Below are 17193 nucleotides of genomic sequence, written 5' to 3' on the forward strand. Positions count from 1 at the left end.
TCCCTCTGCACTGTGCAGTCTAGGGACTTGGTGCCCTGTATCCCAGCCTCTCTAGTCATGACTAGAAGGGGCCAAGGGACAGCGTGGGCTATTGCTTCAGAGGATGGAAGCCCCAAGCCTTGGCAGCTTCCACATGGTGTTGAGCCTGCAGGTGCATGGAAGTCAAGAATTGAGGTTTGGGAGCCTCTGCCAAGATTTCAGAGGATGTAAGGAAATGTCTGGATGTTCAGGCAAAAGTTTGTTTCAGGGGCAGGGCTCTCATGGAGAACCTCTTCTAGGCCTGTCTGGAAGGGACATGTGGGGTTGGAGCCCCCCCAGAGTCCCTACTGGGACACTGCCTAGTGGTGCTGTGAGTAGACAACCACCATCCTCCAGACCCCAGAATGGTAGATCCATTGACAGCTTGCACCGTGTGCCTGGAAAAGCTGCAGACATTCAACACCAGCCAGTGAAAGCAATCAGGAAGGAGGCTGTATCCTGCAATGCCACAGGGGCAGAGCTGCCCAAGACCATGGGAAACTACCTCTTGCATCAGCATGACATGAATTTCAGACATGGAGTCAAAAAGATCATTTTGGATCTTTAAGATTTGACTACTCTGCTGGATTTCAGACTTGCATGGGGCTTGTAGCCCCTTTGTTTTGGCCAATTTCTCCCATTTGGAATGCCTGTATTTATCCAATGTCTGTACCCCCATTGTATCTAACAAGTAACTAACTTACCTTTTATTTTACAGGCTGATAGGCAGAAGGGACTTGCTTTGTCTTAGATGGAATATTGGACTGTAGACTTTTGAGTTAATGCTGAAATGGGCTAAAACTTTGGAGGACTGTTGGGAAGGCATGATTCATTTTGAAATGTGAGGACATGAGATTAGGGAGGGGCCAGTGGCAGAATCATTTGACTTGGCTATGTCCCCACCCAAATTTCATCTTAAATTCCCACATGTTGTGGGAGGGACCTGGTGGGAGGTGATTGAATCATGGGGTGAGTCTTTCTTGTGCTGTTCTTGTGATGGTTAAAAAGTCTCACTAGATCTGATGGTTTTAAAAAGGGGAGTTTCTCAGCACAAGCTCCCTTCTTGTCTGCCACTATGTGAGATGTGCCTTTCACCTTCTGCCATGATTGTGAGGCCTCCCCAGCCATGTGGAACTGTAAGTCCAATAAACCTCTTTTTTTTTTTTTTTGGGTAAATGACCCAGTCATGAGTTTGTCTTTTTCAGTAGCATGAAAACAGACTAATACAAAGTCACAGTAAATTAGGATGGGCCTCTAATCCAATATGACTGGTGTCCTTACAAAAGAGAGAATTTGGACACAAAGAGAGGACACTCAAATAGGGAGAAAGCCCAGTGAGGATTAGTCATACTGCCACAAGCCAAGAAACTTGCAGAAGTTGGAAGACTACTGGAACTTCCCTAGCACCTTAAAGGGAGCATGGCCTTTTGAACACATTACTCAGACATTTGCCTCTAGCACTGCAAAACAATACACTGCTGTTGCTTAAGCCAGTCAGTTTGTGGTATTTCATTATGTCAGCCCTAGGACACTAATACAGTGTTGTTCTTTCAGTCACCTATTTTGTTATATTAAAAAGTCAAAATAACATAGTGAGAAGTTTGCAATAATAACTACAAATTAGGAAAGTTCAATTTCCATACTTTTGTATCCTCTCAGAAGTACAACCGAGAAACAGAGATGAGATAAGAATTTGAACCTACTAACTTAAGAATAAATCACGGTGATAACATTGAATGCCTTGAGGGGATTTGGATTGATAATTTATGTTCAGCAGAAGCAAAATGATAAAAGCATTCAAGGTTGGTCCATTAATTTTGAAAGCAAAATCTCCCATCAAAGTTTATAAATACTTCCAGAATTCCTGAAGATTCTAATCTCCATTTATGCTACAGAGGTAGCTATAAGGTAAGTGAAATCTCAAGTAGCCAGGTCCCTATTGATTATGTATCAGCAGAGGCTAGAAGATTTTATTTCTTCTCCCAAGTGGATTGTGAGAGCTTCGTTCTGACAACATACCTGTGCACATCTAAATGAATCAAGCTTTTTAAAAAGTTGACAATACAAAAAAAGAGATACAATTCAACATCTAAGGGTCTGAGAACACGTCTTTGAAAATGAAATACAACAAAAACCTAGGCCACCAACATCCTCCATTATGCAAGGCAACAATGCAAGCAACTACAGGGTCTTAAGAGAAGATAATAGGAAATGAAATAGAGCAAAATAGAGGAAAATGTGGAAATTTAATGAACAACATTAAAAAACATACTGTTATGTGGTGAAATCTGACATTTCTAGATTTTAACTACAGGACCAAATTGACCTTGAAACACGTATGCATAAAATCAATGCAATAATAATGCCCTTAATCTTAAATGTGCCAGTTGCTTTTCTAAGCACGTAATATATTATATGTAATTATATATTAATATACTATATATTATATAATATTTACATACGCCTTTTTAGTTGGGTTATCTTATTATTTCATTTTACAGATAAGTAACCTGAAGCTTAAAGAAGTATTATTTTTAGGATGAAATAGCTAACTGGCTGGAGGTTACAGTTGATCCAAAGTATGACTCCAAAACCAATGATCTGTGTTTACAGAATGTCCATTTTCAAAGTTAGACATTTTCAATGTAACAACAACAATAAAGAACATATGTAGTGTTAGTAATAATTTCCTTAGCCCCACCAATTAATTAGTATAACATTGGTGTACTGGTGTTCCTACAAATTTACATTCTTTTTACCTAAAATCACCTCAGAGTCTAAGACTTAAACTCTACTTGACACAGTTTGGAGAACATCTGCCTTAACATTATTATCCATTACTGTTCAAGAAGCAAGAATTTCTTCAATCCATAGGCATTAGTGATAAGGAAGAGTGCTTTGAAAATATCTTCTGTAATGCTGTCTCTACAGGTAAGAGCTTTAGCTTGCATGTCTCCTTGGAAGGAAGGAAAATAATGTCTGGAAATCGAATGCTACAATTTGGCATGCAATTTTATGTATATCTGATGAAGCTTTATTTTTTGGTTGCCAAAAATGAGGTGGTCTCCCTTAGGGAAGTACAGCCAAGTTAGATACTTGTCATTTTTTTGTTTTGTTTTGTTTTCCTTCGTATTACTAGACATGGGTGTTATAACCAATCTGTTTCAACAATGCTTAGAGCAAACCATTTTTGCTAAGATCCCTAGTCCTAATGGACTGTACAGAGCATTACTTATTCTAAGAAGGGAAAAAGATCTCCCCTTAAAATAAATGAGAAGCTGATGTTGGCATTTTGAATGGGTTCTTTGACTTCAAAAATTGTGCCCTCTCAAAATGCTCTCAAAAACAAGTCATAATTAAAGCATGTGTGAAATCCAAACATATGCATGGAGACCGTCAGCAAGTTAAAAAGTCAAATGCTTTCCATACTTTGCCCATTTATGAATTATTTTTAAGATGTTTGGCCAGGTGTGGTGGCTCATGCCTATAATCCCAGAACTTTGGGAGGCCAACGCAGGCAGATTACGAGGTCAGGAGTTTGAGACCAGCCTGACCAACATGGTAAAACACCGTCTCTACTAAAAATACAAAAAAAAAAAAAAATAGCTGGGCATGGTGGTGCACACCTGTAATTCCAGCTACTCAGGAGGTTGAGGCAAGAGAATCCCTTGAACCCAGGAAGCAGAGGTTGCAGTGAGCCAAGATTATGCCACTACATTCCAGCCTGGGCGACACAGCAAGACTGTCTCAAAAACAAAAAAAAATTTTTTTACTACAATTTTGTACTACAAATACTGTTGTTTACAGTGTATTTTCTTTAAATTAATTACTTTTTTCTTAAACATTTTAAGCAATACTATCTTTGAAATTCACAAATTTTTATATACAAGTTACAGACATGAAATGAAATATATTGCTATTAAAATAAAATAGCATTCAACTCTGTGCAACTTAATGCGATCTGCTTCACAATCTCAACATATTCACTATGTGAGAAATGTGTGGGCTTAAAGCTGCCAACAAGATGATAGCTAGCCTCTTCATCCCACCAAGTTCCCCACTCCACACTACAACCTCAGTTGAGAAATAAGTTAAAATAAAATCTGTTTCAGAATGCAGATCTTTCAAATACCTGTTCAGTTATAATATTTCTAATCACAGTGAATCTCATGCAGTGTCTGAAGTTTTTTTTAACCTCCCAAGGAGGCTCATCCCTGGATTCTCCCTTTCCTTATCTGAATATCCTATCACCCCCATTCTTACTTTCTCTCTAATAGTCCCTCCTGGTGGGTGAGTCCTGCAGGAAAAATGAAAAAAAGACAAATTCTGTCTTTACTCACCAAAACCAACTTCTCCCAAATGGCTAACACTGCCCCATATTGATGCTGGCTCTGCAGCTGATTTATGGAAATATTTTTGCTTGGTTGAAACCACACCCTGGATCACTCCTGCTTGCGGGGCACAGAGAAAGAACCCACACCTGCATCTGCCAGTGTCTTGCCCTGAGCCAACACCACCTCCAGCATGACCACCCACACAGTCACCATCAGCTGCTGCCCCTAACTCCCTTTCAGCTGCATTGTCTCCATTACTGTGGTGAACACCTGCAGGAAGGTGGGTACTCCAGCACCTGCTAGCAGTCTGCTGCAGCTGCTGCTATCATTGCTGCTGGCATGTGCAAATGAGGACAGATCCCACTTACCAAATCACAAAACCCTTTGGCTGACACGACCCGTGGGAGCGTGATGAGAAGCAGTCTGTGAGAACCTCAGCATCCCCAGTGCGGTAGATTCTTGACCTCCAGGAGACAGAGAACAAATATGTGGCCCAGTACAAGTCTCCCAGATTTAGAGCACACAGTCCAGGAGTTAGGAGCTGAGTGTTGGCTCCCTAAAATCTTCTAGAAATGAAGCCTCTCACCTGAATCTACCTTATTCTAGAATCAAACCCTCACGGTTATCAAATATGATAAAAGGAAAAAATCCAAATGCCAGCAACCTAAAAGATAGAAGGAAGATAAGTCTAAAACGTTGAGAAAGAATCAGTACAAGAACCTTGACAACTTAAAAAGCCAGAGTGCCTTCTTTCTTCCAAATGACTGCATCACCTCTATAGCAAGGGTTCTGACTGGGCTGAGGTGGCTGAAATTACAGAAATAGAATTCAGAATATGAATAGGAACAAAGATCCTTGAGCTATAGGAGAACATTAAAACCCTATCTGAGGAAGCTAAAGATTGTGATAAAACAATGCAGGAGCTGACAGAAGAAAATATGCAGTATAGAAAAAATACCATAAACCAACCTGATAGAGCTAAAAAACACACTATAAGAATTTTACAATGCACAGTGCAGTGTTAAAAGCAAAATATACCAAGTGAAGAAAAGACTCCCAGTGCTTGAAGACTGGCTTTCTGAAACAAGACAGGCAGACAAGAATACAGAAAAACAGAATGAAGAAAGAATGAACAAAACATTCAAGAAATATGGAATTATTTAAAGAGAACAAATCTTTGACTCACTGGCATCCCTAAAAGAGACAAGGAGAATGGAACCAACTTGGAAAATGTACTTCAAGATATTGTCCATGAGAACTTTCCCAACCTAGCTAGACAGGCTAACATTCAAATTCAGGAAATGCAGAAAATCCCAGGATAACACTGCAAAAGAAGATCATTCTCAAGATACATAATTATCAGATTCTCCAATGTTGAAATGAGAGAAAAAATGTTAAATGCAGCCAGAGAGAAGGGTCATGTCACCTACAAAGGGAAGCCCATCAGACTAACAGCAGACCTCTCAGCAGAAACCCTACAAGCCAGAAGAGATTGGAGGCCAATACTCAACATTCCTAAAGAAAAGAAATTCCAACCAAGAATTTCATACCCAGCCAAACTAAGCTTCATAATCAAAGGAGAAATAAGATCTTTTTCAGAGAAGCGAATACTAAAGGAATTCATGACTCTCTGACTAGCCTTACAAGAGCTCCTGAAGGAAACACTAAATATGGAACAGAAAGACTATTAACAACCAGTACAAAAACACACTGAAGTACACAGACCAGTGACACTATAAAGCAAACACATAAGTAAGGTTGAAAATAGACAGCTAACATCGTGCTGATAAGATCAAATCCACACTTATCAATACTAACCTTGAATGTAAATGGGCTAAATGTCCCAACTGAAAAGCAAAGAGTGGCAAGCTGCATAAAGAACCAAGATCTATTGACAGGCTGTATTCCAGAGACCCATCTCACATGCAATGACACATATTGGCTTAAAATAAAGGAATGGGGAAAAATCTACCAAGCAAATTGAAAGTAGAAAAGAGAGGGATTGCAATCCTAGTTTCAGACAACACACACTTTAAATAAACAAAGATAAAAAAGACAAAGAATGGACATTACATAATTGAAAAGGGTTTAATTCCACAAGAAGATCTAACTATCCTAAATATATATGCACCCAATACAGGAGCACCCAGTTTCATAAGGAAAGTTCTTAGAGACTTTCAAAGAGATTTAGACTCCTACACAATAATAGTGGGAGACTTTATCACCTCACTGACAATATCAGACTGATAATTAATTCAGAAAATTAACAAAGATATTCAGGACCTGAACTCAACACACGGTCAAATGGACTTGATAGACATCTAGAGAACTCACCACTCAAAGAGAGAGAATATAAATTCTCATTGCCACATGGCATATACTCTGAAATCAATCACATAACCAAGAGTAAATACTTTTCAGCAAATAAAATGGAACTACAATCATTAAAAAAACAGTCTTTTAGACCACAATGCAACCAAAGTAGAAACCAAGACTAAGAAATACACTTAAAACCATACAATTATATAGAAATTGAATAACCCACTCATTAATGATTTTTGGGTAAATAATGAATGAAATTAAGGCAGAAATCAAACTAATGAGAACAAAGATACAACACACTAGAATCTCTGAGATACAGCTAAGGTAGTGTTAAGAGGGAAATTCATAGTACTAAATGCCCACATCAAAAAGTTAGAAATATCTTAATTTAAAAACCTAACATCACAAATAAAAGAACTAGAGAACCAGGAACAAACCAATCCCAAAGCTAGCAGAAGACAAGAAATAACCAAAATCAAAGTTGAACTGAAGGAGATTGAGACACACACACACACAAAAACCATTGAAAAGCTCAACTAATCCAGGAGCTTTTTTTTTTGGGGGGGGGGAATTAATAAAATAGATAGACTTCTAGCTAGATTAATAAAGAAGAAAAAAGAGAGGATTCAAATAAACAATCAGAAATGACAAGTGGGATATTAACACTTACCCCTACAGAAATGCAAACAACCATCAGAGGATATTACGATCACTTCTATGCACATAAACTAGAAAACACAGAAGAAATGTATAAATTCCTGGATACATACACCTTCCCAAGACTGAATTAAGAAGAAATTGAATCTCTAAACAGATCAATAATGAGTTCTGAAATTTGAATAAATAATAAATAGCCTACCAACAGAAAAAATCTAAGACCAGACAGATTCACAGCTGAATTCTACCAGATATACAAAGAAGAGCTGGTACCAGTCTTGCTGAAACTATTTGAAAAAATTGAGGAGGAGAGACTCCTCCCTAACTCATTCTATGAGACCAGCATCATCCTAATACCAAAACCTGGCAGAGACCCAACAAAAAGAGAAAACTTCAGGCCAATATCGTTGATAAACATCAATGCAAAAATCTTCAACAAAATACTGGCAAACCAAATCCAGCAGCACATCAAAAAGCATATCTGCCACAATTGAGTAGGCTTTATTCCTGGAAAGCAAGGTTGGTTCAACATACACAAATCAATAAATGTGATTAATCACATAAATAGAACTAAAGACAAAAACCATGATTACCTTTATAGATGCAGAAAAAGCTTTGATAAAATTAAACGCCCCTTCAAGTTAAAAACTCTCAATAAACTAGGTGTTGAAGGAACATAACTCAAAATAATAAGAGTCATGTATGACAAACCCACAGACAACATCACACTGAATGGGTAAAAATTAGAAGCATTCCCCTTGAAAAGTGGCACAAGACAAGAATGCCTTCTCTTATCACTCCTATTCAACATAGGATTGGAAGTCCTGACCACCTCAATCAGGCAAGAGAAAGAAATAAACAGCATCTAATTAGGAAGAGAGGAAGTGAAATTATTCCTGTTTGCAGAGAACATGATCCTATATCTAGAAATCCCCTTAGTCTCTGCCCCAAAGCTCCTTCAACTGATAACTTCAGCAAAGTTCATTTGTGAAAATCACTAATATTCCTATACGCCATCAACAGTCAAGACGAGCCAAATCAGAAATGCAATCCCTTTCACAATTGCCACAAATAAAATAAAATACCTAGGCATACAACTACCAGGGAGGTAAAAGACTTGTGGAAGCAGAACAATGAAACACTTCTCAAAGAAATCAGAGATGACACAAATAAATGGAAAAATATTCCACGCTCATGAATAGGAAAATTCAATATTATTAAAATGGCTACACTGCCAAAAGCAATTTATAGATTTGATAGGGTTTGGCTGTGGCCCCACCCAAATCTTATCTTGAATTGTAGCTCCCATAATTCCTACATGCTGTGGGAGGGATCCAGTGGGAGATAACTGAATCATGGGGGAAGTTTCCCCCATGCTGTTCTCATGGTAGTTAATAAGTCTCAGGAGATATGATGGTTTTATAAGGGGAAACTCCTTTTGCTTGGTTCTCATTCTCTCCTGCCACCACCATGTAAGAAGTGCCTTTCATCTTCCATCATGATTGTGAGGCCTTCCAGCCACATGGAACTGTGAGTCCACTAAACCTTTTTCTTTATAAATTACCCAGTCTTGGGTATGTCTTTATCAGCACTGTGAAGATGAACTAATACAAGATTCAATGCTATTCCTATTAAACTACCATTGCAATTCTTTAAAGAACTAGAAAGAAACTATTTTAATATTCATGTGGTACCAAGAAAAGAGCCCAAATAGCCAAGGAAAACCTAAGCAAAAAGAACAAAGCTGGAGGCATCATGCCACCTGACTTCAAACCACTATGTGGCTACAGTAACAAAAACAGCATGGTACTGATACAAAAACAGAAACCCAGACCAATAGAACATAATAGAAAACCCAGAAATAAATCTGCACACCTACAACTGTTTGATTTTTAACAAACCTAACGAAACAAACTTATATGGTTTGGTTGTGTGCCCAATCAAATCTCCTCTTGAATTCCCAACTGTTGTGGGAGGCACCCAGTGGGAGGAAATTGAATCATGGGGGCAGGTCTTTCCTGTGTTGTTCTTGTGATAGTGAGTAAGTCTCATGAGATCTGATGATTATTATAAGGGGGAGTTTTCCTGCACAAATTCTCTTTTTGCCTGCTGCCATCCATGTAAGACGTGACTTGCTCCTCCTTGACTTCTGCCATGATTGTGAAGCCTCCCCAGCCACATGGAACTTTTAGTACAATAAACCTCTTTCTTTTGTAAATTGCCCAGTCTCAGGTATGTCTTTATCAGCAGCGTGAAAACAGACTAATACACAAACAATAAGCAAAGGATTTTCTATTCATTAAATGACCCTGGAATAACTGGCTAGCCACATGCAGAAAATTGAAACTGAACCCATTCCTTATACCATATACAAAAATTAACTCAAGATGGATTAAAGCCTTAAATATAAAACCTCAAAACTATAAAAATCCTGGAAGACAACCTAGGCAATACCATTCTGTACGTAGGAATGGGCAAAGATTTCATGATGAAGACACCAAAAACAATTGTAACAAAAGCAAAAAATGACAAATGGAATCTAATTAAACTAAAGAGCTTCTGCACAGTAAAGGAAACTATCAACAGAGTGAACAACTCACAAAATAAGATACAAATTTTGCAAACTATGCATCTGACAAAGGTCTATTATTCAGCACCTACAAGGAACTTAAGCAAATTTACAAAAACAAAAAACAAACAGCCCCATGAAAAAGTGAGCAAAGGAAACGAACAGACACTTTTTAAATAAAAGACATATATGTGACCAAGAAGCATAAGAAAAACATCTCAACATCACTGATGGTTAGAGAAATGCAAATCAAAACCACAATGAGAGTCCATCTCACACCAATAAGTATGGCTATTATTAAAAAGTCAAAAAATAACAGATGCTGAACAGAGGTTATAGAGGAAAAAGAACATTTATACACTGCTGTTGGGAGCGTAAATTATTAGACTGGTGCAAAAGTAATTGTGGTTTTCGCCATTTTTTTTTAATAGCAAAAACTGCATTTACTTTTGCACCAACGTAGTAGTTCAAACACTATGGAAGACAGTGTGGTGATTCCTCAAATATCTAAAGCACAAATATCGTTGGACCCAGCAATCCATTACTGTGTATATACCCAAAGGAATATAAACCATTATATTATAAAGACACATGCTTGTGTATGTTCATAGCAGCATTATTTACAATAGCAAAGACATCAACCTAAATATCCATCAATGGCAGACTGGACAAAGAAGATGTGGTACATATACACCATGGAATACTATGTAGTCATAAAAAGGAATGAGATATGTGCTTTGCAGGAACATGGATAAAGCTGGAGGCCATTATCCTTAGCAAACTAACACAGGAACAGAGAAACAAATACTGCATGTTCTCAGTGGAAGCTAAATGACAAGAACACATGGACACATAGAGGGGAACGATTCACACAGGGGTCTACTGGAGAATGGAAGGTGGGAGGAGAGAGAGGATCAGGAAAAATGACTATTGGATACTAAGCTTAATATCTGGATGATGAAATAATCTGTACAACAAACCCCCATCACATGAGTTTATCTATATAACAAACCTGTACATGTATCCTTGAACTTAAGATACAACTTAAAAAAAAAAACACACCCTACCCAATTAAGATGTTACTATTTTTTGGGTCAAAAGTTTTTTTTTTTTGCCCTAATTCCTTTAGGCCCCATTAGTGCCATCAATGCCTGTGATGAACAATCGTTCCTCATGGTAAAATCAAGGAGCTGTTAAGTTTTACAGGTCTAGTTTCAAATTCGGGTTTCTTAATATTTCAATGAAAAAGAGGAAAGGCATTTTAAAAATAGCTAAATAAATCCATAATGACAAAAAATTGAGAGGGGGAAAACTATATGGTAGAAGAATGAGTAGAAACTGGTCTGATAGGACACAAAATATTGAGATATAAGTTAGCTAGAGGGGAAACCAAGAATCAAGGAGATTTATGATGCAAAACCTTAGGCTCTGAATAAAGGACACTCAAAATTTAATTCTGTCTACAAGGCGTCTTCAAAAGTTCATGGAAAATGTGTATTATGAAAAAAACTATGCATGAGTTTCAGAAATTTTTTGCACTAAACTAAGCTCATGCTAACTGTTATACCATGTCTGAACATAATGTAGTGTGAGGTACTAAGCACTATAAGACATCAATTTGAAAAGGGCTGCTATTAGAACAACATGAATTCTGCTAATATTGAAGCAAGAACAAACATCAAATTTATGGTGAAGGTTGTGTGGAAGAACGGTGACTTCATTAATGCTTTATGAAAAGTTTATGAGGACAACATCCCAAAGAAATGAGCAGTTTACAAATGGATAACTCATTTCCTTTTTTTTTTTTTTTTTTTTTTTTTTGAGACTGAGTCTGGCTCTGTGGCCCAGGCTGGAGTGCAGTGACGCGATCTCAGCTCACTGCAAGCTCCAGTTCCCGGGTTCACGCCATTCTCCTGCCTCAGCCTCCCGAGTAGCTGGGACTACAGGCGCCTGCCACCACGCCCGGCTAATTTTTTGTATTTTTAGTAGAGATGGGGTTTCACCTTGTTAGCCAGGATGGTCTCGATCTCCTGACCTCATGATCCGCCCGTCTCGGCCTCCCAAAGTGCTGGGATTACAGGCTTGAGCCACCGCGCCCGGCCTGGATAACTCATTTCAAGATGGGCTGAGACAATGTTGAAGATGAAGTCTGCAGCAGCAAGCCATCTACATTAATTTGTGAGGAAAAAATTCATCTTTTTTTATGCCCTGATTGAAGAGGACCAGTGAATAACAGCAGAAACAAGAGCCAATACCGTATACATTTCAAATGGTTGGGCTTACACAATTCTGACAAAAATTAAAGTTGAGTAAACTTTTTCCTCAATGGGTGCCAAAACTTTTATGCCCACATCAGCTACAGACAAAAGCAGAGCTTTCAATGGATATTTTACATAAGTGAAATAAAGATCCTGAAGTATTTCCTTGAGAAAATATAACAGGAGATGAAACGTGGCTTTACCAGTATAATTCTGAAGACAAGGCACAATCAAAGCAATAGCTACCAAGAGGTGGAAGTGGCCTAGTCAAAGCAAAAGCAGACCTGTCAAGAGCAAGGGTCAGGTAACAGTTTTTTGGGGATGTTCAAGGCATATTGCTTGTTGACTTTCTGAAGGGCCAAAGAATGATAACATCTGCTTGTTATGAGAGTGTTTTGGAAAGGTTAGTCAAAACTTTAGCAGAAAAATGCCCAAGAAACCTTAACCAGAGAGCTCTTCTCCACTACAGCAATGCTCCTGCTCATTCTTTTCATCAAACAAGGGAAATTTTGTGCGTTTTAAAGGGAAATCATTAGCCATTCCCCTTACAGTCCTGACATGGCTCCTTCTGACTACTTCTTTTTTTTTTTAATCCTAAAATGTCTTTAAAAGGCAATCTACTCATCTGACAAAGGGCTAATATCCAGAACCTACAAAGAACTCAAACACATTTACAAGAAAAAAACAAACAACCCCATCAAAAAGTGGGCAAAGGATATGAACAGACATTTCTCAAAAGAAGACATTCATACAGCCAACAGACATATGAAAAAATGCTCATCATCACTGGCCATCAGAGAAATGCAAATCAAAACCACAATGAGATACCATCTCACACCAGTTAGAATGGCGATCATTAAAAAGTCAGGAAACAACAGGTGCTGGAGAGGATGTGGAGAAATAGGAACACTTTTACACTGTTGGTGGGATTGTAAACTAGTTCAACCATTATGGAAAACAGTATGGCGATTCCTCAAGGATCTAGAACTAGATGTACCATATGACCCAGCCATCCCATTACTGGGGATATACCCAAAGGATTATAAATCATGCTGCTATAAAGACACATGCACACGTATGTTTATTGCAGCACTATTCACAATAGCAAAGACTTGGAATCAACCCAAATGTCCATCAGTGACAGATTGGATTAAGAAAATGTGGCACATATACACCATGGAATACTATGCAGCCATAAAAAAGGATGAGTTTGCGTCCTTTGTAGGGACATGGATGCAGCTGGAAACCATCATTCTTAGCAAACTATCACAAGAACAGAAAACCAAACACCGCATGTTCTCACTCATAGGTGGGAACTGAACAATGAGATCACTTGGACTCAGGAAGGGGAACATCACACACCGGGGCCTATCATGGGGAAGGGGTAGGGGGGAGGGATTGCATTGGGAGTTATACCTGATGTAAATGACGAGTTGATGGGTGCAGCAGACCAACATGGCACAAGTATACATATGTAACAAACCTGCACATTATGCACATGTACCCTACAACTTAAAGTATAATAATAATAAATAAATTAAAAAAAAAAAGGTGCCCACTTTTCTTCAGTAAATAATGTAAAAAAGACAGCGTTGACATGATTAAATTTCCAGGACATTCAGTTCTCTAGAGATGAACTAAATGGCTGGTATCATTACTTAACAAAAGTGTCTTGAGTTTGATGGAGCTTATGTTGAGATATAAAGTATCTATTTCTGTTTTTATCTTTAAATCCCATTTTCCACAAACTTTTTGAGTCCCTTTGTACAATACGACGATCAGAAAACAGTCTGAGTCAAAAGCAAGTAGACCACATCTCTTCGCCCACTTTTTCTGCAGTTGGGCAATTGCCTTGCCTTGCCATCTGACACCAACAACAGCATAAGCCTACACAAGTGGAACTGAAGCCACGATAAGGAAGGAAGAAACCACCTATACTACGCCAAGATCCTTGCCACCTGCCTTCCTAAGCTCGACTTAGGACCTTGCAGCTAGGTTTGTACCTCCCAGACAGAAAATTGGAAGATTCCTCTGCAGGAAGCTGAACATCCCAACAAATGGGTGCCTAGAATGAAACTGCCCAGTCAGATCCTATACAATGAAGTTCACAAGGTGACAAATCAAGTCTGAGAAAACAGAGAATTTAATTATGCTTTCCAGAGCCTCAAGTTTATACGTAAGCAGGCAGTCAAGTATAGGCAGGTATTTGTAAGAGACCTCTAACGTAAAAGACTGAGACCAGAGAGTCAAACAAGCAAACAGATACAATGAATTTCCAGAAAACACACAAATGAAAGCAAGGAAAGAAAATATTGAAACATTAAAAAAACACTACAATTAATATCCTCAGAGAAATAAGATACTGTATTCTTGAAATAACATAGAATGCTATTTTTAGAGAAGGAACATTTAGAATCAATAAATGTGCAGTTGGAACTTTAAAAAAATAAAAAGAAATCCATAGCAGGACTGGAGAATAAGTCAGGGATATCAGCCAGGAAATAGTATCCCTTGTTAATATGGAAAAAGGATGAAATAAGAGAGGTTAGAAAATTTTATCATTATGACTCTAAAAAGAAAGTTACATGACTCTAAAATTGAGTGCTAAAGGATCAGGTAATAGGATTGGGGTATGTGAAAGGAGAGGGTCCAACTGAAAGTTCAGATACTGTAGCCACAGCTGGTCCTACTGACAAGGTGTCTTTTGGATAAAGGCATGAAGTGAAGAGAGCAGGCTCACACCTGTGATGCCTGGGGAAGGCAATCCCAAGCAGAGAGAATGACAAATAGAAAGAAAGTAGGCTTCATGTGTTTAAGAAACAGAAAGTAGGTCATTGTGGCTGTAGTGGAGTCAAAGACAAATTGTAGGTAAGGATGACAGGTCCTGGTTGGTTTTATACAGAGCTGTTAGGGGTCAGGCTTGACTGACTTTTTTCTTCCATTGAGATCAATTTATTTTTCTACTTGAAGAATTACGTAAGTAGACTCTGCTCAGATAATGTACTGAGTATCTTCAGTTATGAAAGAAATGTAATATACTTTTCTACTACTGAGAGGTGACAACGTGCTAACAGACCTCGCTCTCAGCGCCTCCTCTGCCTCGGGGTCCACTCTGGTGGCGCTTGAGGAGGCCTTCAGCCCACCACGGCACTGTGGGAGACCCTCTCTGGGCTGGCTGAGGCCGGAGCAGACGCCCTCTGCTTGCGGGGAAGTGCGGAGGAGAAGCGCGGGCAGGAACCGGGGCTGTGCGCGGCCTGCGAGTTCCGGGTGGGCGCAGGCAAGGCGGGCCCCACATTCAGAGAGGTCATGGGGCGCCGCCGGCCCGGGGCAGCGAAGGGCTTAGCACCGGTACCAGCAGATGTGGAGGGTACACCAGGTCTCCCCGCACTGCCGGCCCCGCCCGCGCCGCGCTCGAATTCTCGCGGGGCCTCAGCCCATTCCCCGCGGGGCAGGGCTCAGGACCTGCAGCCCGCCTTGCCCGAGCCCCGCCCCGCCGTAGGCTCCCGCACTGCCCGAGCCTTCCAGACGGGCGCCGCCCCCTGCTCCGCGGCGCCCGGTCACATCGACCTCCCAAGGGCTGAGGAGTGCGGGCATGCAGCGCGAGACTGACAGGCAGGCAGCTCCGCCCACGGCCGTGGCGCAGCAGCCACTAGGTGAAGCCAGGTACGCTCCTGAATCGGTAGGGACTTGGAGAAGTTTTATGTTTAGTTGGAGGATTGTAAACGCACCAGTCAGCACTCTGTCTAGCTCAAGGTTTGTAAACGCATCAATCAGCACTCTGTCAAAACAGACCAATCAGCTCTCTGTAAAATGGACCAATCAGCTCTTTGTAAAATGAACCAATCAGCTCTTTGTAAAATGAACCTATCAGCAGGATGTGGGTGGGGTCCTATAAGGGAATAAAAGCAGGCTGCGAGCCAGTAGCGGTCACTTCCCGGTTACTTTCCACACTATGAAAACGTTGTTTATTTGCTGTTTATAATAAATTTTGGTGGTGTTTGGTGTATGCCACCTTTGTGAGCTGTAACACATTGAAGTTCTGCAGCTTCAGTCCTGTCGGTGACACCACGAGCCCACCCAAAGGAAGAAGCTCCAGAGACATCTGAACATCTGAAGAAACGAATTTCGGACACACCATCTTTTAAGAGCTGTGACACTCACCGTGACTGTCCGGGGCTTCATTCTTGAAGTCAGCAAGACCAAGAACCCGCCAATTCCCGACACACTACTATGAATTTTCCTTAAAGGTATTTCTTTAGAAAATCTCTTTGGTATTAGTGTCTTGAATATGTTGGATTTTTATTTACATTCTCTCTTGAATCATAGTTTTCATAGAATTATTCTCGTTTTTAACAGCTGAGAACTAATGAGAAATTGCAACTAAGTGGAAGCCTACTGGCATATTTTATCTAGTTGGTAGAATTGTGGCTAGTGCTAAAACAAGCAAGCAATTCTCAACATATAAAATTAGCTGATTTCATACATGATCTTTGGATTTCTGGCTTCCATTGGATAAGGGGATTCTCTGGCAACACTGGGCTTACATTCCTAAGTGGCCAATTCGTTGGAATTATGTCACATGGCTGCTTTATGTTCTGAGAATACTTCTCCAACTTTTCCCACTGGCTCAAACTCCTGAAATATTTTACTCATTTACATTACCTCTATTCTCTCTTGAAGGTATTAAAGTTTTCCAACTCTGTTATAGACGAATAGGGTAGATTAAAATATGAATCTCAGAAGGGTAGGTTAAAATATGAATCTCTCACTTAATAAACTGGTACAATCTATGGCTGTCTCACTCCCGGGGAAAGGTGGAGGGTCAGCTTGAATTATTTTGAGTGGCAGGTCTCTTTACTGGAGCATAAATTATCTAGGGGAAAGCAACCTCCTTTGGTGTTGGCGTCAGGCTACTTTGGATCTGTTGTACTGCTCCTTATTTACCTCACTAACATCAGTTAGTTCAATTTGAGGAATGTGAAAAAAAAATTCTCAAAGTATTCTTCGTCTGTTTGATTTCATGTTCTCATCAGAC

The sequence above is a fragment of the Theropithecus gelada genome, chromosome 15, assembly GCF_003255815.1.
Source record: "Theropithecus gelada isolate Dixy chromosome 15, Tgel_1.0, whole genome shotgun sequence".
In the NCBI taxonomy this organism is placed as follows: Eukaryota; Metazoa; Chordata; class Mammalia; order Primates; family Cercopithecidae; genus Theropithecus; species Theropithecus gelada.